Raw genomic sequence first — 21404 nt, 5'->3', positions numbered from 1 at the left:
GGCTCAGCAGTTAAGAGCACTGACTGCTCTTCCAGAGGTCCTGAGTTCAAATCCCAGCAACCACATGGTGGCTCACAACCACCCATAATGAGATCTGAAGACAGNTACAGTGTACTTCCATATAATAAATGAATAAAATCTTTAAAAAAAAATGGTATCAACAAAGGCAGTTGAGAAATGGAGGGAAAAATTTCACTCAAGTTTTGAACTTAGGTATTTGTCAACTTTCCATCACAATAAAGAACTGTGAGATGATAGACAGAAAATGGTTTCATTGGCTCACAGGTATGAATGCTCTAAACCATGGTCAGTTGATGAATATAGTAACTTGGGCCTATAGTGAACAGCCTGGAAGAAGGAGGAGGAGGAGGAGGAGGAAAAGGAGGAAAAGAAGGGGGAGGAGGGGGAGGAGGGAGAGGGGGGAGGAGGAGGAGGAGGGGGAGGAGGAGGAGCAGGTCCCATAATCACCTTTGAAAGCACACTTTCAGTCAGTCCCTACCCCTTCAAGGTTTCCCCCCTTCTGGGCACCAATCTTTTGATGCATAGGTCTTTGAGACATGTTCAACACTCATGAGAAGAAGCCCAGGGTTTCTCTCCCAACATATTTTATTCTAGATTCTGACCTGGGATAGGTTCTGATAAAGATAAGACAGCCCAGAGAAGCTGAAGTTAAAAAAGAAGGCAGAGGTGAGAACTTGACCATGTAAGTTGGCGGAAAGAAGTTTCCTGTTAGGAACAGGACTACAAAAAGCAATGCCCTGCATGCCCGATCAGCAGACTCTACAGCAGTGCTTGCAATGCAATATTCTTCCGTGATGCAAAGCCACATGCATCTTATTACAAAGTAAACAGCTCAGTGCAACATGTGCCCACAGTGCAGATGACATACAGATGGATTCACTGAGGATTCCAGTGTCCACATGCAAATTTCTATTCATTTAATTAGTGATCTATAGAAAGTGGCTACCTCGGGAGAAGTTTCTGGAAGAACGAAGGTGAAGAAAGCTGTTGGCACACAAAAGTCACTTGGTTAAATCTCAGATCTCATAGGACTCAGATTGTCATGGACAGTGTTTGTGAAGGAGAGAATCATAGTCTTGGGGCACTTCCAGACATTCTGCCAAAGGTGGAGGGTCAAAGTAACCCCACTCACCCAGGTTCAACCTCAACTGTATGGTTTCATCAAAACCCAGGATGCTGCATTCCCCCAAAATAATCCTTGAGCCAGCTGAGTTTGGGGTGGCTTTGTCTTTGTTTAGGTTGTGTGTTTTGAGAGTTATCATTATTTTATTTTTAAATTACCTATAATGTACCCTTTAAAATTCCCTAATTATGGATAGGATAAATACATAATTGCAGACTTTTTTTTAAAAAAAACACATATTATCTACTCAATACTCCATAATTATGGTCTTTTCCATGAAATGTATTATTTCCTGGTTGGTCCATAATCACTCTTTTGAAGCCAGCTGGGGAAGGCCAAATTTCTTCTCAGATTTAGTTCACAGGTCATTGGGCACGACCGGTGAGGCAGCTTAGAGTTTAAGGCTAAGGGCTACTGAAGCCCAGCAGGCTTTTACCCACAAGAAATTCAGGGTCTAGTTGCTGAGCAGTCAGATCAGTGCCCTCTGGGTACTGGTGTAGCTGAAGACCGGTGGCATTTGGAACAGAGGGTGGAGTCTCTTGTGTGTCTTCAGTTCTCCCTGTAACTGGCCCAGTGGTCCAGAGATCATGGGTTCAAGCTTAGAGCTAGGTCACTGCATCTTGCACTTGGACAAGAATCTTACTTTGGGTTCTATCCAAATCAGTTGATGAACCTAGGACTAGGGGTAGGTGACCTCAGGGAATACAGAGTAGGATATGGGAAATTAAGACAAGGAGGAGGGGCAGCCATGTGGTGTGCTTTTATGGGCAAGGCTGCAGACTATGGCATATACCTAGGGATCACTGCCTATCAGCCAAGCAATGGAGCGAGTAGTCGCCCACTCCTGCACTTGTTGCTGTGGGAAACATGATCTCAGGCTACTCTGTGCACAGGCCACTTGATGCAGGGATCTACTAGAGATTTATCCCCCAGCAGACGACCTCTAGGAAGGATCAAAGGGCAATGGAGGACACCTGCTAATGACCACTGCCCTCTCTCTGTCACCTCAACTTTCTTGTGCAAAGAGGAAGTTGCAAATAGACTTACGGGAGGAACAGGGGAGGTTAGTAAGCAGGACTTCCCAACAAATCAACAGAAGCTATTGTTTCTGTGGGTGACAGTGGACAGGGACACAGCTCTGCCCTGGGCTGCTCTCTTCTAGGCGTCCCTCAAAGTAACCCTTGGAGATGAGGGGACAAGCAGCACAAACCAGAGAGGTCCCCAGATGAGCCGACCATTCTCTAAGCGCCACAGAGCCTGACCTGGCATGATAGATAGCTGATCATTTGTCATGTGACTGTGACCTCATGCCACCATCTCCAGTCAGGCTCCTCCTCTCACCCACTCCTCTTGTGCTTCACTGTGGACCCCCACGTTAGTCCACCTATGAGTGGCTTCAGGAGGAGTAAGTTGGGTTAGACTGTGGCAAGACCGCCCCCTTCCCAAAAGTTAGTCTGGGCATTTGATCTGTTTCTAGTCAATCAAATTACAAGAGCATCATTTCAGAAAAAATGTCCTCTCCACGGTCAAATGCTTACTTAGCATGATCTTGGTTCAATTCCTACTGCAACAACAACAACAACAACGAAATAGATAACAAGGAAAAGAAAATTTTCTGTTCTCTTAAAAAAAAAAAAAAGTAATTCTCTCTTCTGGCTTTGCGCAGTGCTATCGGAGGAGTGAGGGTTGGTGCAGTAGAGGCCTTTATACATGGTGAGGGCACAAGTCTGAGGAAGCAGTCGCTGTATTATCAGTAGCAGGGCAGGCCTTAGCAGGGAAGTGCCAGTGCTTTTCTTAATTCACAGAGGCACCACATTAATGATTTCTAGAAACATCAGAGGCAGGGAATAAATAACAGTTAATGCTCATGTAGCATTCTCCCTCAGTCTGGTTTCAGCTCTGAATTCTTTAACCATTCGACTCGGTGACCACCTTTCCTCTTCTTAACCCTTGCAAAAAATAAATAAATAAATAAAATAATCTTATGCTTGAAGCCATGTGACGTGGTCCTTGTGTCGCATGCAGCCAGGACTATCCTCGTCAATGCACATAGCCGGAAGGAGTAAGGGAAAAGATTAAATGCAGGGAGCACCTACGGGTGCCAGATGGTTCTCAGGAGGGTGGTTGCCAGATGCTGGCCTCTAGTGTCTCCCACTGGCTGCACCTATCCCATGGTTTGCAAATGCGACCAGCCTGGTACTGTGGTCATGATTAGCGCAGACTTACTTTGAGCCAAAGCCTTAACCCAACACTTCTGTAGGGCATACGGTTTAGTCCAGAAGCCCAGTCGACAGAGTACCAACTCATCCATTAGGATGCCATAATAACTCTGCATGTCACTTGGTAAGTCCTCTCACATGCCATCTCCAAGCTGTAAGCAAGCCCCAGGTCACTTTCTCTTAATCCTCACCACAAGGTCACTATTGTCACCCAAACGGAAAAGCATTACAGTTGGGATGATGACTAAGTATCATTAATAATTACTAAGTATCAAACCTGAGGACTCAAGATCAGAGGTGGAATCAAGTTTCAAATTCCGTGTTGTGATTCCAAGCAGGGGTGGGGGGTCGATAGAGGAAAAACAGGACCAAGCTGAGAATCAGCTGTGACTCACCGAGAAGTGGTCAGGGACCTTAGGACTCTGAGCCTGAGCTGATGGCCTTTGCTACAGGAAGGGAAGGCGAGCCGGACATCCACTAGGAGCAGCTGCCTGCTGGAGAGCCTAGCTCCTCATTAGAGGGACGGGCAACAGAGCAGAGATGGGCAAAGCAAAACTGTAGATAGGGGGGTCACCGAGATCTCAGAAAGAGAGCTGAGGATCCGGGGGCTCTTGGATTCCACAGCAAGTTGTCTAAATTCTCCTTCAAGTCACATTTCCTGTTCATTCAGGGAGCAGCTCTGGGACAGACGTTCAGAAAAACAACGATTTGTCATTCTGCCATTATCAGGGTTTGGGGACTCTAGACCACCCCATGTTGCCTTGGCACATGCCAGTCCGAGTCATTGTTGCACATATAGGGTTTTAGAGGTAAACTGAGGTAAAAGTGTATGTGCAATGTGAAGGGGGTTGTCATTTAAATACCAGCCAGTGTGTAGGGTTTTCAGAGGAGCAGCCTGCTGGCTGGTGAGGAGACCTTTTCTGTCTTGTCTTGGCCTTCGGGTTCCCTCATCTGTTCACAGCATAGCTGCCATCTTGGGTTTGGTAATTCTTTAGGAAATATCTGAGCAGTTCCCTTTTCCAGTCCCAGCCCTTCCTTCTGTAAAATGGGAATACAAATAGGAAGCTCCTAAAAATATCTCTCTCTCTCCTTCCTCTCTCTCCTTCCTCTCTCTCTCTCTCTCTCTCTCTCTCTCTCTCTCTCTCTCTCTCTCTCTCACACACACACACACACACACACACACACACACATACATACACACACACTCACATACCACACACACAGTCACACACACTCACACACCACACACACACACTCACATATCTGGAGCAGAGGATGCATAGCTTTCTGCCTCATCCACACCCCTGCCTCCACCTAGGGATGGAGATCCAGCTGCCAGTATCCTGGCTTCCCACAGATGCAGCCCTGTCTTTAAGCATGTCTAACCAAGGTTTTCAGCCAGAGTGGAGGCTAATTCTAAAGATCTTGCAGCGGGAAAGTAGGACATGTGCGACATCTCCCCCCATACGCACACACACCTTCACCCTGTCCTCCTTCATCTTTTGTGCCCAAGTATGATCTTCAAGATCCACCCAGAAAAAATAAGCTTAAGGTTGGTCTTGCTTGCCCTTCATCTACCATCAGGGCCCCTCAAGAAAGTAGCCCTTCAGCTACCATTAGGGACCCTCAGGAAGGGAGCAAGGACACAAAAATAAGCCAGATGGAAGTCACCAGACCTGTCCCTTACTGGCCAAACCCTCCTTCGTTCTGCTTTTCTGAAAGGGGAGTGTGTTATTCTATGAACGCGCCACTGTGAGGCTGGAGTGAAATGAGCTAACGCAGTCTTCAGCAGTGTGCGCAGAGTACACAGCTGGCACTCAGTAAAATGGCCAGTCTCTTTCCACAGACAAGGCTGCAGCCCCACCTGCTTCCACGGAGAAAGGCAGCTGCAAGGCCCGCCTTAACACTGAGCATCGCAGCAGCATCTTTCCTGTGCCCAGTGATGTGATGCCTGCAGCCAGGGCAGCCAGCTGGGACGTGGATGTGTTCTCAGGCCGGATAAAGGACAAAGGAGGGTCCGGAGAGGAGCTGTGTCAGCAGTTAGGAAGGGCAGCGCTGACAGTGACACAGGGCCCAGCCCACTCTTCTGATTCGATGCCCCAGAAATCACGACTGGCCCGGAGAAGCGTGCACTGCCTGACAATCAGTTCATGCCCTTTTCCTACCTCGGCTCCCTGCTGCCTCTGGCTCCACCTGAAGGTCTTGGCTCCCCATTTGAGAACAGCCACCCTTGTCCAAGCCTGCAGGGACATCTCCAATCTGCACTCCGAGGAATGGGCTTTTTCTGCACCCAGCGCGTGTGAACTTGGAGGCTTCAGTCTGCCTCAGGTCCGCGCTGAGGGAGACAAAGAAAAATAAGCCACCTGTACTCCAGTTCCATACTCTTGCCCTGAAGGAGCTACGTAGGATGGAGTTCCATAGAATGAAGCCCTGTCCCTAAGCCACAGTATCTCCTGGACAGCCATGGGTTCTAGGAGCCCCACACAAGACCTGAGCCTCAAAACTACCATTTCTCTTTGCAAAAAGGTGTCATGACAGTGGCATCAAATGCCCCTCAGAGGTAGGGGACGCTGAGTTTCTCAGGTGCGTGGTTTGGGTGAGGCTGGAGACCTCTAAGACTCCTCCGAAGAAACTCAGTGAGCCTATGAGTCTGTACCAGGCCCAGTTAGCCCTAAGTCCTGTTTCCCATTTCCAAATACACTTCACTATTTAAGCGGTCTTAACTGAGGGGTGGGTTCGTGCAGAGAGACCCCTCAGCAGAGAGTGTGGCATGGGATGAGACGTAACAGAGAGATGTCTATTCTAACAGTCAGTCATCCCCAAAGCCCTCACTTGCATGGGGAAGTCTTGGCTGGATGTAACAAACTAGTCAGAAAGGCCACTGTCCCAAGTCATCATATCACCTTTGCTCATTCCCAAGATGCCTAATGACATTCTTTTTTTTTTTTCTTTCTGAAGTGCAGAAATCAACCAAGTATCTTTCTTAGACATGCGAGGCAGGCACCCCACCATAGAGTCTCGCCCTTGATCCTTATCTTCTGGTGGGCTTCATGGTCTTGTTATGTAGCTCGGGGTGCTCTCGGATTCCCTATGTAGACAAGGCTGGCCTCAAACTCATGATTTGCCTCCTAAACACGGAGATGAGAGGCATAAACCACTGGAGGGTCTTCCTGAGACATCTTTGCTTTCCACATGTAGAGTAACTTGTCCTGAACACACATCTGGCCAGGCCATCAAAAAATTAACACACACCCCAAACACCTCTACCTATCATCTAGGGTACACCTTGGCCCCACCCCACAACAGGCAGTGCATAAATGTGACTGCTCCGTCCTGTCAGACACCACAGTGGAGCTGAGCCCGGTTATTCACAAGCATATGCATACACAGTCCCAGCAGCTATAGCGTCTGGGGTGACCTGGCTCAGAGGCAGATGCAAAAAACACAAAGCAAGCAAGGCAGAGGGCTAGAGATAGGGCTCAGAGGGTAGGAGCATTCGCTGCACACGCATGAGGAACAGAGCTTAGCACCCACATAAAAAGCTGAACACGGTCTCATAGGCCTGTAACTCTGGGGAGTAGGAGAGTCAGAAGGATCACTGGGACTTGCTACTTGCCAGCCCTAGTGTTCAGTGAGAGACCCTGTCTCTAGGGATTAAGGTAGACAGTGATAGGATAGGAGACCTGTGGGAACAAATCTATATATGCATGTGTGCATAACACACACACACACACACACACACACACACACACACACACGGCAGTAAAGGTTCCTTCCACCTTGGTGACACTGCGCCCAATGCACAAACATATCTCCTATAGATACTGTGTCACAAAGCCACAGAGCTGCCCAGTGGGGAGCCTGCCAGGGTCCTCATCCCGGAGGACTTTGGTGGCATGATTGAAGCTGTGGTTCTAGCTGCCACTGGGGCCTCTGCCCTACCTACATGTAGTCTGCCAGGCTTCCTGCTGCTAAACATGGATCCATTCTCTGCCCTTTTCCACATCACTTCCTCTCTGCTCCAGCCAGCATCAGCTTCACTGGCTCAGAAGCAAAATGCCAAACCTCAATTGCTATGCACCTTAAGACAGGGGCCTGACACGTCTGTCACAGGTGCTGACTCCAGAGAGATGCTGGGAGTGCAGAGTGGGTGGCCAGGCTAATGCCCCACAATGAAGAAGAGTCCGCTGCAGGAAGCCTGAGGCTGCACACAGGAGCTCCAGGTCCAGGGAAGATGGACATGAAAACAGATGCAGGCTTTCAAGACACAGTACGTTGCTGTCTTACAAAATGACGCTTGTGGCAATTAACACAACCAGCCCTTGGTGCTGTCTCCAGCAGCTCCAAGATCATTAGCATATTTTTAGCAATAAACTACTTTTTAATTAAGGTATGTACATTGTTTTTTTTTAACCCAACACCACAATGACACACCTAATAGGAGATAATATAGTACAGAGATAACTTTTATAGTCACTGAGAGAAAGAAAAATTCGGATAACTTGTCTTATTGTGACATTTGCTTTATTACCCAGAAAGGGGAGGAACTCTCCTAATGTGACCAGCCCTGACAGCTTGACTTCCAGTCACTCTCCTCCACTTCAACCCTGCCATTTTTCCTCTTTAAGAACAGCAACAAATGGAAGGAACCTGCTCCTAAGAGGAGAAGCCATGGAGGTCTGAGGTCTGGCTGCAGGAAAGCCAACCCAAGGTTGAAGCCAGAAGGGTAAGAAGGGGCAGGGCCCAGGCTCAGAGACCAGTGAGGATGTTCTGAGCATTGCCAACTAAAAATTAAGAAGAAATCGGGCAGGAGAGAGCAAACAGGCTGATGCTTCAAGGCAGCCCTGAGAGGCTGGCCGGAAGCCCAGCTCTAGGTAAATCACAGTGCTGTGCCCAGCTCTGTAAATCTGAGAGATTGGTGGGTAGCTCCCTGAAGGGACTGGTGCTCTCTGGGGAGGTCCTCAACTTTGTTACCAGATAATTGGAAGTAAAAGCACATCTGTTTGGATGTAGGGCTGTATGCCTGGACATGTGCAGACATGCACCCCCTGTGAGCATATGCTCGTGCACGTGTGCGTGCGTGCATACAGACACAGATACACACAGACACACACACAGACACAGACACACACACAGACACAGAAACATACACACACACACACACACACACACACACACACACGGACACACACGGACACACACTCCCTGTATGCACACATCCCCCAGGAAGGATACTGAGCAGAAATAGCAGCATGTAGCAGTCAGATCTTTACAATGACAGTGTGACAGTGTTTGATCACAACAAGACTTTCCTGGTCTTCACAGATGAGACCTGCCAGCCTTGCCATGGCTTTGCCTCTCAGACACTCTCCCTCGCTGCTGCTCTCAAAAAAAAAAAAAAAAAAAAAAAAAGGAGGCCTGACAATCTATGGTGATGTCTAGCCTCATAGGGGAGGCTGGCTATCAGGGCTAATCATTTTAGGAGGATTCTCCATCTCTGGGCCTCAATTTCACCACTCAGGCGCTTTTGAGGAAATTAAGTCTAGATCAGCCAATGGAAGAGAACTGGCTGGCATGTTACACGCTGGCTTTAACCAACCCATTGCACTTTCTTGGATGAGAAGGATCCTCAGCTTGACAAAAGTATAATTGATTAGTGATGTCTGCTATAGGTGCGGGGGTAGGGGGGTGAAAGAGACCTGTGCGCTGCCCTATCTTCTTGATTACTGATGCCTTGGAATCTACTGACTTGACTCCTTGAATCCACAGTAAACTCCAACCTATGCTGTGCTGGGGTTTACACTCAATCCCAAGAGCCACCCGCGCTCATCTCTACCCTTTCTACATTCAGTGACATCGTACTGGTGTCTCGGAGTTGGCAATGGTGAAAGTGTTTACATGGGAATAGCTTGTTTGTTTGTTTTCAAGACAGGGTTTCTCTGTGTAGCCCTGGCTAGAAAGTGTTTTCTAAGGTAACATTTCAACAGTTAGCAGCTTGTCACTGGTTCTACCCCTCTCACAGCAGGCAAGGGCTGTGGTGGATGGGAACTCCAAGAAGTCCCTTCAGTCTCAGCTCTGGGGCAGTTCTTGAACCCTAGAGACCACCAGTGCCTACAGACACTATAATCCAGACTCAAAGCTCTAACACCTTTCTCGCACGGTCTGTATCATGCTCATCCATCTGGGTACTGCACAAACCCTCTTCCTCCAGGAAGCCTTCCCAGCTTGCTTTCATTCTCAGCGCTCCCCTTGAACTCTCCTTGCACCTTCTGTGTTTGCTGCCTCCGAGAGAGAGGAAGACTGTTTGCCCAAGAGTCTCAGGTTAAGGCCTACATCTCCTTTGTCAGCACCCGTGGTCAAGGCCTTATGCAGGTTTAGCCATGATACAGACCTAGATGATGTCATCTAAGCCATTTTTTTTTTTTGCCCGAAATGACCATTTCCATCAACCACAACCCTTCAACTTCCTGGGTGGGAAAAGTGGAGCTAGACAGCATGCTCACCCAAGAGAATTGTCTTGACTCCTGTGACAGACCCATAGCAGAGATTCATTGAAAATCAAAAAGCTCCTAGTAGCACGGACGTAGGGTCCCAGCATTCGAAGGCTACACCATCTCTAGCATATCTGTCTGTCCTTCCTTTCAGCTCACCACTGGCCATCTCAACTAGGTCAGGCTCTGGGGCTGGCCTCCTGCCCCTATCACTGCCCCCCAGGAGTGGCCAAGACCAAACGCCAGCCGGCTCCTCCCAGCTTGCTCCTGCCGCTGCTTAACATGCACACGAGAGCTGGAAGCGGTGCGTATAGATTTCTCTTTGTCTTTGGTGGTAATTATTAGCTGTCTCGGCGGGTGAATGCAGGCAGAAACAAAGGCAGCCAGGGTTGTAAAACCTTTTATCTCGATCAAGCCGCATTATTTGATAAGGTGCTAAGCTAATAGCAACGCATGTCAAATTGTGTTTAGACAGATCGAGGGGCTGGTGCGGAGGGTATATTTGTCTCCAGAAACCTGCTCCTGGAAGGATGAAGGGAAAGGCACAGAGATATCCACATCCCTGCTCAGAACACAAACAGCCCGGCCTCTGGCTTGAGAGAGTGGCTCCCTGCAAACATAGATCTGAGAGGGGAGACAGGTGGTCCCTGGGGTAGTCATTCCTACTCATGATTACCTCAGGGCTTTGCGCTGAGCCCCATGGATCCCATAGGGGTCATCCACAGAGACGGGGCTCAAGCCCAGGCTCCCCTAGCCAGTTATTAATGTATTAATTTATTTATTAAGGCCTGTGCGTGTCACCTGTCCTATGGGCGACGCTGACTTTTACAATCACCGCCCATAGGAGGCAGCACAGACCAGACAAAATTAGCCTTGCAATGGAGCCCGCAAGGAGAGAGGCCCAGGAAGGCTTTGAGGACAGGGTGGGCTTGCATCCGGCCTCGGAGAATAAGGACCTGGAAAGAAGCTGTCTCCGACCAAGCTGCAGAAGCCCCTCTGTGAGCATGCAGAGAGGTGTCCATCTGTCACTCTGGGTTCTGCTCAGTGGCTCCTCCAGGCTGCTCTTCTGGGTAACTTCCAAGACCCCCCAAAACATACTCATAACTGGTCCCTCTGGGTCCCCTGTGGGCTGCAAGGTGGCATTGAGCCCAGATAAGAAGGGAAGAGCTGATTACCAGGAACGTTCATTAAAAAACTTAGAAAAGGAACTCATGCTGGAGCACTGTGCGTAGAACGCTTGCAAGGAAATGACAAAGGTTACACACAGGGCTAGGGAGATAGCTGTGTGCAAAGTAGCCGCTGCACAAGCATACGACCTGAGTTTGATACCCTGTACCCAAGTAAAAACACCAGGTGTCGTGGCATACACTTGGAATCTCAGCACTGCAGAAACAGGCTGTTCCTTAGGCTTCACCGAGCAGCTGATCTAGTTCAGGCACTGGCCTGGCAAGCTCCAGGCCAATGAGAAACTTTCCTCCATAAATAAGGTGGATGGTGCCCAAGGAACAGCACTGAAATTGACTTGTGGCTTCCATGTACATGCATGTGGGTGTGAGCGCACGCACATGCGTGCACACACACACACACACACACACACACACACACACGTGCGCGTGCTTAAGAATGTCCTCCACAGGAATGTGCAGCATATTCATATTGAATCATTAAAATGAACCATTGTGGGCCAACGTGTTGGTTCTGTGGGTAAAGATGCTTACCATCAAGGCTGATGACCTAAATTTGATACCTAGGACCCATATGGTAGGGAAAAAAAAACCAACTCCTGCTAACTGTCCTCTGACCTCCGCATGCATGCAAAAGTGTGCACACATGCACACATTAATATAGTTTTCGAACAAAGTGACCACTGATTGGCTCTGAGCCCTGGGTCCCTTCAGCAGACCCAGAATTCAAATGCAGTCTGAGCTTAATGGAGGGAGGTAAGTGGAGGTGTGGGTGAATGGGATAAAGAAGGAGAGTGGCCATAACTGGGTGTATTTGCAGGATTGGGGTGGAGCTCATTCCTCTGGGAATTCAGGGTCTGCACAGGAACATTAGCCTCAAAGCCATGCCACTGGAGGAATCTGGGAATCCTCATGCCACACCTCCAAGTAGAAGCTAAAGAGTGCTGGGGGCTGGGAACAAGGCAGAGCTTCCACATTTCTGACCTTCCCTGAGCCCCTGTAACAATAGGAAGCCCGTGGGTAAGACCCTGAAGAAGCAACAAGTTGAACCGGGCTAGCAGTGCCCAGGAGCAGAGCGGGGCAGCCACTGCCTCTGCTCCACACTCTGTGTCTCCTGCGCTGGAGCTCTCTTGTGGTGGGTAACCTGGGCCTAGTGAAGACCAACTTGTTCTTTTTCTTCAGGACACCTCCTGATACACTAAAGGGACCCCAGTGACTTTCCGAGAACGCCTCCTGCATGTATTCCCCTACATGCTCATTTGATGCTTTTTCTTCCTAGGACACCAGGCAAGGTCTCACTGCATATAGCACACAGGTGACCAGTCAGGCTAATGCTGCTGTGGCTGCCTTCCTCTTATCATGGACACCTGGGAAGGCATGGTCTCCAGCAGCAGCCCAAGGTGCTCCCGTTTTCACTAATGTGTGAAAGGAGAATGGCCAGTAGCAATTTCTCATTTCCATTGACCTAGAGAGGCAGGGTAACAGGGAGGCCTTTGACCTAGAACAGTGGCAACAGAAAAGCAATTGATCACAGGGGAAGCAATCAGAATGCCCATCCAAAGGGTGTGGCTAAATAAACCCTGGCCTGCCCACGCCAGGGAGCTCTATCCTGTGGCTTTGACAGATGGGTGAGTGTTCTTAATACGATCACGGAGACAACCTGGAAACTGGTAGTCAAGAGACAAAGGCCACAGCAAGGAGCAATGCGTGTGGCATGATACATTTCAGGTTGAAAAACAGAATCAAATCCAGACACACAGACGTGAGAGCCAGCATCTCAGGTTGAGGATGGTAGAGTGGGTTGCTTGCGTACCATGTGAGAGTTCTGGGTTTGATCCCCGGCACTACATAAATTAAGCACGGGGGTGCATGCCTGTAATCTTAGCACTTGGGCAGTGGAGGCAGGAGCATCAGAAGTTCAACATCATCTTCAGCTATACATGGAGTTCAAGGCCAGCCTGGGCCACATGAACTTTGTTCCCATGTGAGCATATCCAAAGATGTATGAATGTAATTTTTATACCTTTTACTTCTCCTATAAGAATTCCATTCATGTATACAAAGTATCTAGCTCACATTCACTTCCATATCCCCTCTCTAGCCTTCCGGAGACACCCCCTCCCAACATTTTTGTCTCTCACATTCACGTGTGACCCTCCTCTCTGTAACCTCGTTGGGATGACTGATCTTGCTGGCTTACTCTCCTGCACCTAGCCACAACTGAGCAAGCTCCTGAGTGCAGAGGGCATATCATGTCCCGAAGACAGCTCCGCACAGCCCTCTTCCCCATTCTCCCCATCTGACGTGCTTTCTGACCCCTCTCTCTGATGTTCCCTGAGCCCTGGCTGGTTGACATGGATGTCCAATTCACTCAGTGGTCACATATTCTCAACCAGCACTTGGCCAGCCTCTGCAATCCGCAGCTGCCCGCTGCAGGAGAAAGCTGCCTTGGCCAAGGATGAGGCAGCACTCGGCTAGGGATCTAAGCTTAAACGCACAGAAGGCAGTTGGACAATGTGTCCATCTGTTAGGGTCTCCCCTAGGAACCTCTTGGCTCACGGGCTTTTGACCAAGTTTACAGTACTAGTCAGTGTGTATGAACTTTAAACAATGAGTAATGGCACACATCAGAATTCCCTTCAGCAAGGAGAAACCATGATTTTTGAGGGGGAAGGGAGATTCCAGCTTGATCTGAATTGTAAGAATTTTTCTAACAAGAATGTATCCCAGTAGTCTATGTGTAAGTAAAAATAAAATGTTTTTTTTAAAAAGGAAGAGATAAAGCCTGGTGGTGTGCCCACCCAAACTCCCTAACGTCTGTCTCTGTGAGTCAGAATTCTGGGTGTCTAATTTTCTTCTGTTATCTGTTTTTAAGTTTTCTATAAAGAGTACATATTGTTTTGTAAAACAATGGAGAAAACCATAAAGGAATTTTTAAGTCAATGTCACCCTTGCCCTAGCCCAAGTCAGAAGCTATTTCCTTCCAGAGTCCCTCCTGACACTTTGGACTGCTTCTTCCGGCGTCTTAGCCAGGCCTCAAAGACAAAGGAGCTGACCCTCCAACCCTGCTGAGTACAGGTTCTCTCAGTCTCTTCTTGTGTGACCTCATGGCCTCTCAGCACCTTCTCTGGGCCTCCCTTACCCCATAGCAACCCTAGAATTGACCATGGCAACCAAGTAGCTAGAGGAGTCCTGGGTTTTACTGTGTGGAGCCCTGTACTTACCTTCCAGTCACAGCTCTAACGATCAGTGGGAGAAAGGCAAGCCTGACCAAGAGCCATTGCTGCTGCCAGTAGAGCATCACTGTAGGGAGCTTGCTCTGGGACAAGCCTAAGAGCAGATGCAGAGGTTGCCAAGGATTTTTAGTAAAGCCAGGAGCATCCTGAGGCCAAGGTTTGGGGACCTGTATATAGAAGTTTGCTCTTGTCCCGAGGAAGAAACCTGGCCTGCTAGACGTGGCATTAATAGTGACAGCCTAAGAAAAGAATTGGCCAGCCCCACCCCACTCCCACACACACAGTGATGGTAACAAGGAATGAGCATCTTTCTGGGGTGCTCTCTCTATACAAAATCCTTGTGCCATGGCTTCACACAAGCCTTCCAGTCTGTGCATCCACCTACATCACGCTGGAACACAGACATAGTCACCCATGAACTTGGTAAGAGCTCTCTCTCTCTCAATACACACGCACACACTCCTACTCACTCCAGGCCCACAGAGCCCCACACAGATCAGGCACCCACAACTCATTTGTCCTCCGCACACACATCACACACACACACACACACACACACACACAAACATTGCACCTTGTTCAATGATGCGGGGGGAGGGGGGAAGAAGAGTCATGATTTTTATTTAAAACAAAACAAAACAAAACCCTCAAATGCCAGTAGATTCTAGTGTGGCTTTGGTCTTTTTATTTTTCCCCTCAGTGTTAAAAGCAAAAGTCACCCAACAGTGCCACCTGCTGAAGGCTGGCTTTTCCTGATCCCCTCCTCTTCTGCCCTCCTATCCTACACAGACTGAGACGCTCCCTTAATTTCCCCCAAAGGACCTGAGACCCAGGATCTGAACGAAGAAGGTGAGGAGATGCGCAAAGAAAAAGGTGGGGAAATCAGTTTTCAGACCCAGACAGTAAAAGCTGGCGTTGAGATCCCATATGAAGAGAGACTGAAAAGAGGAGAAAGACCGAGATGGCCACGTGCACAGAGACAAATACCAGAGAAGCCAGCAGGAAGAGGGTCTGAGGAGAGCCAGGACTACTACCTGCTGCCTGTTCTTGCTGCCTGCAGTCTGCTGCCTGGAGAAGATGCAGGGGCCAAGGCGGGATCCAGGGGTGCAGTAGATATGCAGAGGTCCCTTCCCACTATTCCACATACCATATATGGGGCAAGCCTGGCCAGTCAGCCCTGTCTAGCCTCCCTTCAGGACCTACTCTGTACAGAGACCTGGGGCCATCGTGCCAGCCTGGGCCTGCAATCTCCCTGTGCCATTTCAGCCCTCCAAACTGATTGTTATTAAGCTCCTGTCCCTTCAGATATCTCCCCCCCCTCTCTAGTCTGGAGAAGGGCAGGTGTGTGTATGGGGGGGGGGGTCCTGAATAAATGTATACTGTTGTCATGAGCACAGTCATGTCAAAGATGCCAATATATTCAAGATGACTACAGCCTGAGAGTGTTCCCGAACAGAGACACCCGTCACCCCTACTACTCAGCCTTACTCAGCCTTTTTATGTTGTATACCATAAATGGGATGAGCTTCAGGGCTGCTGGTACGTCTCCATCAGAGTGCATAGCCCACCTGATCCTAGCTTTAGGTGACCTATATCTGCCATATCTCCATTCCCCTGCCATAGTCAGGTCAAGTCCAAAGCCATGCAGGTTGTACCAGGTATGCAAATGCCTACCAACTAGATCAGAGGCTCTCCTCAACAGAAGATCTCCTTTGAACATCTGGTCAGCTTCTCAGGTGCAGACTGATTGCCAAAGAGGAAATAGGTCCAAGACCATACAGCCAACTAGGCAGTAATTCTGGAAACGACTTGAAGACAGCCATGCTTGTCCCCTAGGGGAGGGTCCTCATCCTTCTGTGTCACTGGACGGGGGCTGTTGTATGCTGCACACACTCATGAGCATGTGTGTGCTGGGGACTAGAAGTCAGTTTTGTATAACGTCCTTTCTCACAATTCAGAAACTCACTGCTTCTGCTATACTGAATGACCAGAGAGTCCCCAGGATCTTCTGTCTCGGCTCCCAGTCCTGAGATTACAGGCACATGCTGCACGCCCATCTTGTTCCATATGTGCTGGGGATTTGAACTAGGGTCCTCATGCTTATGCAGCAAGCACTTTAACCACTGAGATATCTCCCCACCATGGCCTCTTGCTTCTTGATGCAAGACCTAAGTAGAGAGAGAGATCTGAGTGTAAAACTGCCTTTCTCCTGTGCCCTGGGTTTGCTTTCCCACTCGCAGGAGTCCAGTGAGCCTCAGGCCACAAGAACTGCTGGGTATATCTTCAAGGTAGGCAGGGCAAGAGGTGACCACTGAGTCCCCTGAGAGGAGCCCAGAATAATACACCGCCAACGCTGTGTCGGAAACCAGCTCTGACTCACAGAGGGAGGTTGATCCAGACAGACATCAGATCAAGGAAAGCACTGCCTCCTATATGCTCAGCCTTAGTTCTGGGGAATCCTGTCAGCCAGAGACTGCTCAGAGCTGGACAGAGGCATGAGGGCACACTCAGGGAGGCTCCAAGCTTCTGTAACCCCTTGGGCTTCATCCCTCCCTTCTGGAGTTGACACCCTGGGACTTTTTTCTCTTCCCAAGAAGTCTTGATATACTTTACTTTCTCACACAAAACCTAATGTCTGGTATATCTAGTCAGAACTCTAAAGACTGGCCAGCTTACCTCCCTGAGGCACCGAGTGCCTGAGTACACAATACGCACAGCAGGTGCTGGCTTGCATCTCATTTGCATATGGTTTGCATATGCTTTCTGACTTCTCACAATACCCAGGGACCGGCCTCCAATCTACAACTCAGAACCTTCCTGGCATTTACAGTCCCTGCCAACAGGCACCAGGCACCTCAGTGCTATGGCCTTTTGTTTTCTTAGCTTAGAAAAGGTTTTCAGCAGTACATTAGCCCAACTCAAAACTTTTCAAAAGAGACCTTCTGATGTCAGGGATCACCTTGCTGAAAATTCACTGATGACTAAAGAGTTTGCAAGTGTGGTTCCTGAGCGACCCTTTCCTCTCCTTCTCTACCTGCAAAACTCCTATTTAGTCCTCAAGGCCCCCCTCAAACAAAGACTCCTGTAAAATCTCTCTCTGTTAACTTCCCACCCCAGTGCTCTGAGCACCATCATCGCCTCTCAGACATGTCAGTGGGTAAAGTGCAAACACAAGGACCTGGGTTCGAGTCCCCAAGACCCACTTAAAATGCTGGGTGCAGTAGTACACACCTTTAATCACTGTACTGGGAGGAGACAGGATTCCAGGAGCTTCATGGCCACCCTGGCTAGGCAATTGGCTCTAGGTTCATCAAGGGACTCAGTTGAAACACTAAGGTCGGGAGCGATTGAGGACACCTGACTTCAACCTCCAACCTCCAAATGCACACAAGAAGGTATTGCACAACCCTCCCACCACACACATGTGCAGGCACACACACACAGAGTATGGGGGCACAGTTATCAAACCATGAATGACATTGTCTTGCCCCTATCTTTCCTTTTAGTGAGTTCACTAAGGAACCATGGCTTGGCGCCATCATGTCAGAGGATGGAGGGATGGCTGCTTAAGCAGTGTTTGATGAATGGAGTCGGGATCCTCAGAGTCTTCCTGTCCAAACTGAGTCTCTCACCCTAACAACTAGCTCTGAGTGGGTTGATACTCCTAGTATTCCACTTGTGTTTTTACAATTCAAATGAATAGCCTAGAGCAGAGGACTCCCCAGCACCCAACTCCAGATGGACAGTCTCGGCTTTGGAATGCCCACCTTTTCCATAGGAAAGCCCCAGCCAGGGCCCTGGTCTCTGGACCCACAGGTGATGGACACCCTGGGTCTGAGCTGCTGTCTGGGAAGCAAATTGACACTCAGAGAAATTTACCACCCTCTAATTGGCAGCTCTGGGTACAGTCGAGGGGCAGTAGATTAAGTGTTTTCCTGTAAATCAGGTTTATGATTTGCACCGGAGAGGCAATTGTTAAAACTGTTCGTTTTACCCGCAAATAGCAGCTGAAAGAAACCAATTTAGGAGCGACAGATTGGTTTTGATTCTAAATGTAGTGCTAAAACAGTTAATTTTAATAACATCCATTGGACAAGAGTCTGCCTGTTACTTAATACCATAGTCAACAATTTGAAAACTGTGTGTTCAGCTGACACTTCTTTCACCAAAAATTAATCCCAACCCCCACCCCACCCCATAGGGTCATCTCTCAGCAGGAAGCTGCAGATTCCTGCAGAAGGATTCTGCCTTCTTTCCAACTTTGCCAGCCTTGCTGAGCTGTGAGGCCACCAGAAGATCAACTATAGGCAAAACCAGAAGGGACCTAGAATGTTGGGACCACACCACAGGGGCCCCTTGCCAATGTAATAACAGCCTCTGTAGCAAGTGGGATCATGATGGAGAGCCTCTGCCTACATGCAGATGGTCTCCAGCATCTATGGTCAGCCCTTCAGTGTCTGGAAGAGTTTCTCAGTCTCTGTCTCTCCAGGGAGATCCTTTTAGACAAAGCTGTGCCTTCACCCAACTCACATGCTCTAGAGCACACAGGACCCTCCGACCCTAGTGGATGCCCACTGGGCTATTTGTCTTCCACTGTCTCCCTTCCCCTCCCCCTCACCATCTCAGGACGCACATATAAGTGTTTCAACATTTAATTGAAGTCTAGTAGTCAGGACTGAGCCTGCCAATTAATTGATCATTGACTAGCATAAAACCTAAGCATTTGATGGGTAGGTCTCTAGCTCCTAAGATCTTCTAGAAGCCAACAGGATTAGGGGGTCTGTGAACTCTGAGCAGCTCTGTCTGTCCTGGACCTGTTTCCAACTTGTGTGTATCATGGCTTATGACATGGCCTGTCCTTTCCTTGCTACAACTTCAGAGCCCAGGCAGAGTCAAGGTCGGGTTGTCTCCTGACTCTGAACAGAACTGATGCAGACCTGTGACCATCACCACCCCAGCTGTTACTGCAGATGGAGCAGCTGAACCAGAGAGAGCCTGGAGAGACAGACACCCCTGAACACCCCTGAACCTCCACATGGTGCCAGCCTGGCAGTCCAATGGCCTCATTGCCTGGAGACCAACCTTTCTCGACATTCCCTGAGGGCAGGGAATCCAGACTCCCTTCAGGGAAGATTCACAGCTCAGTCCATTGCCTGAGTTAACTCAATTAACTTCTGGAAAAAGTAAAAAGAAAAACTTCCAGCTGGGCTTATTGCCTCAGACCTGAATAACAGATCCTCAAGAGACTGAGGCGGGAGGTTACAAGCTCAAGGCTAGCCTGAGGAATTCATAGACAGTCTCAAAAGAAAAAGTTCAAGGTAGGACTAGGCCTGAATAGCTCAGCAGTAGAGCACCTGTGTGAATACCATGTTAGCTCAATCCCCAGTACTGGGGGGGGGGGGGGGAAAGAAAAAGAAAAAAGAAAAAAGAAGGGAAGAAGAGAAGGGAGGAAGGGAGGGAAGGAGGGGAGGGAGGAGGAGGGAGGGAGGGAGGGAGGGAGGGAGGAAGAGAAGGAGGGGAAAGAGACGGGCAGGCTTTTGTAGAAGTAGCTCACTTCCTGGCCCCCACTGCAGGAAGACTTCTGGAGCCTGTGTGATCGCCTGTAGAGTCTGTTATAAAAAGAAGCCTAAATCACATTTATGGCTCATACTCCACAGCAAATGTAGGTATTAAAATCGTTCCTTTTAAATGATAAACGTCCCCTGAAATGGCCCAATAGAGCCCCATCAGAGGCTGTTTCCACCCAAAACAAACTGACTCAGGGTAGTCAGTAAGTACAGAATCTGCCTTTGGTCCTCATAACTGCTGTTACCCATCCGGGCGGGGTGGGAGGGGCAAGGCAGGAGCATCACACGGGACACTGGTTGCCTTTAGAAACCTCCATCTTCCTTCTGGCCCTCACCACAGGACCACACTCCTCAGGTAGGAATGCCTAAGCTCTCCCCAGTTTCCTGGAGTGCGGCCTCCATTTTTGCTGTGCCTATCACAATCTTTGTGGGTTTGCTTCCGAGAGAGAAGTAATGGAAAAAAAATAGCTAATCACCCATTCATAATCCCTTAAACATTATATTTAAGCTGATAGTTGCAAAACAAAATGCAATCTTTCTAACTCCATCAAGCAATTACTTGCCATTTTTCTGGGGGTTGTAATAAAAGGAAATGAGATAGCCGGTGGAGAGGAGGGGACAAATCCCGGACTTGAGTCTGGGGAAGATAAAGGACAAACAAAAAGGAGTGTTTGCTTGTGTTGTTACAGCAAAAGGGAGCCAAGCCAGCACAAGCCATGGATTTGGGAGTGGGGCTTCTCCTGGCCATGCCTATCCAAGTGTGATGCGAAGTGAAGTCTAACTACCTAAGCATGACTGAGCAAACCTGCTTCTGTCCAACCCATCAAGGAATCTGAGGGTCAGGCCTTTCCTCCTCTCCCTTATGTCTTAATAGATGAGTGGATGCTGATTTCAGTTCCTCTGAGCATAGGGCTAATGACAGAAGGATGGATGGATGGATGGATGGATGGATGAATTGATAGATGGATGAGTGGATAACATAGATAAATTGATGATGGATAGATGGATAGATACATGGGTAGATAAATGGGTGGATGGTAGATGAGAGGTAGATGGAGATAACCATTGTTTGACACATCACCCGTGCTTATACTCTCAAAGTGGAAGGACTTGTGAGGTGCCACATTCCAACAGCAATGATCACAGAGCTAGGCTTCCAATCCAGACCTCCTGGGCTCCCAACTTGTGCATTTCCTGACCCTGACTTCTAGATTTATGGGCTGTGGAGTGAAGGGACTGATGCCCTCTGCATTAGTTTAGTTTCTATCACTGTATTCAAATACCTGAGGCTAGATGATTTACAAAGTAAAGAGGTTTGCTTATCTCATAGTTATGAGGAGTTTGGGCGCACGGTTCTATGCCATGCTTGGCTCTGGTGAGGTTCTCTTTGGCTGTATCACACAGCAAAGGGCACCAGGGTCTGAAACACTGCAAAGAAAGTTTGAGTAGAGAGATAGGAAGCAGATAGGAGGGGGGAGGGCCCATCTCGAGAGAACTAACTAGGGACCCATGAAAACTCTTTTTTTTTTTTTTTTTTTTTTTTGGTTTTTCGAGATAGGGTTT

Source organism: Mus pahari, chromosome 8 (genome assembly GCF_900095145.1).
Source record: "Mus pahari chromosome 8, PAHARI_EIJ_v1.1, whole genome shotgun sequence".
Classification (NCBI taxonomy): domain Eukaryota; kingdom Metazoa; phylum Chordata; class Mammalia; order Rodentia; family Muridae; genus Mus; species Mus pahari.
This window is presented reverse-complemented; position numbering follows the sequence as displayed.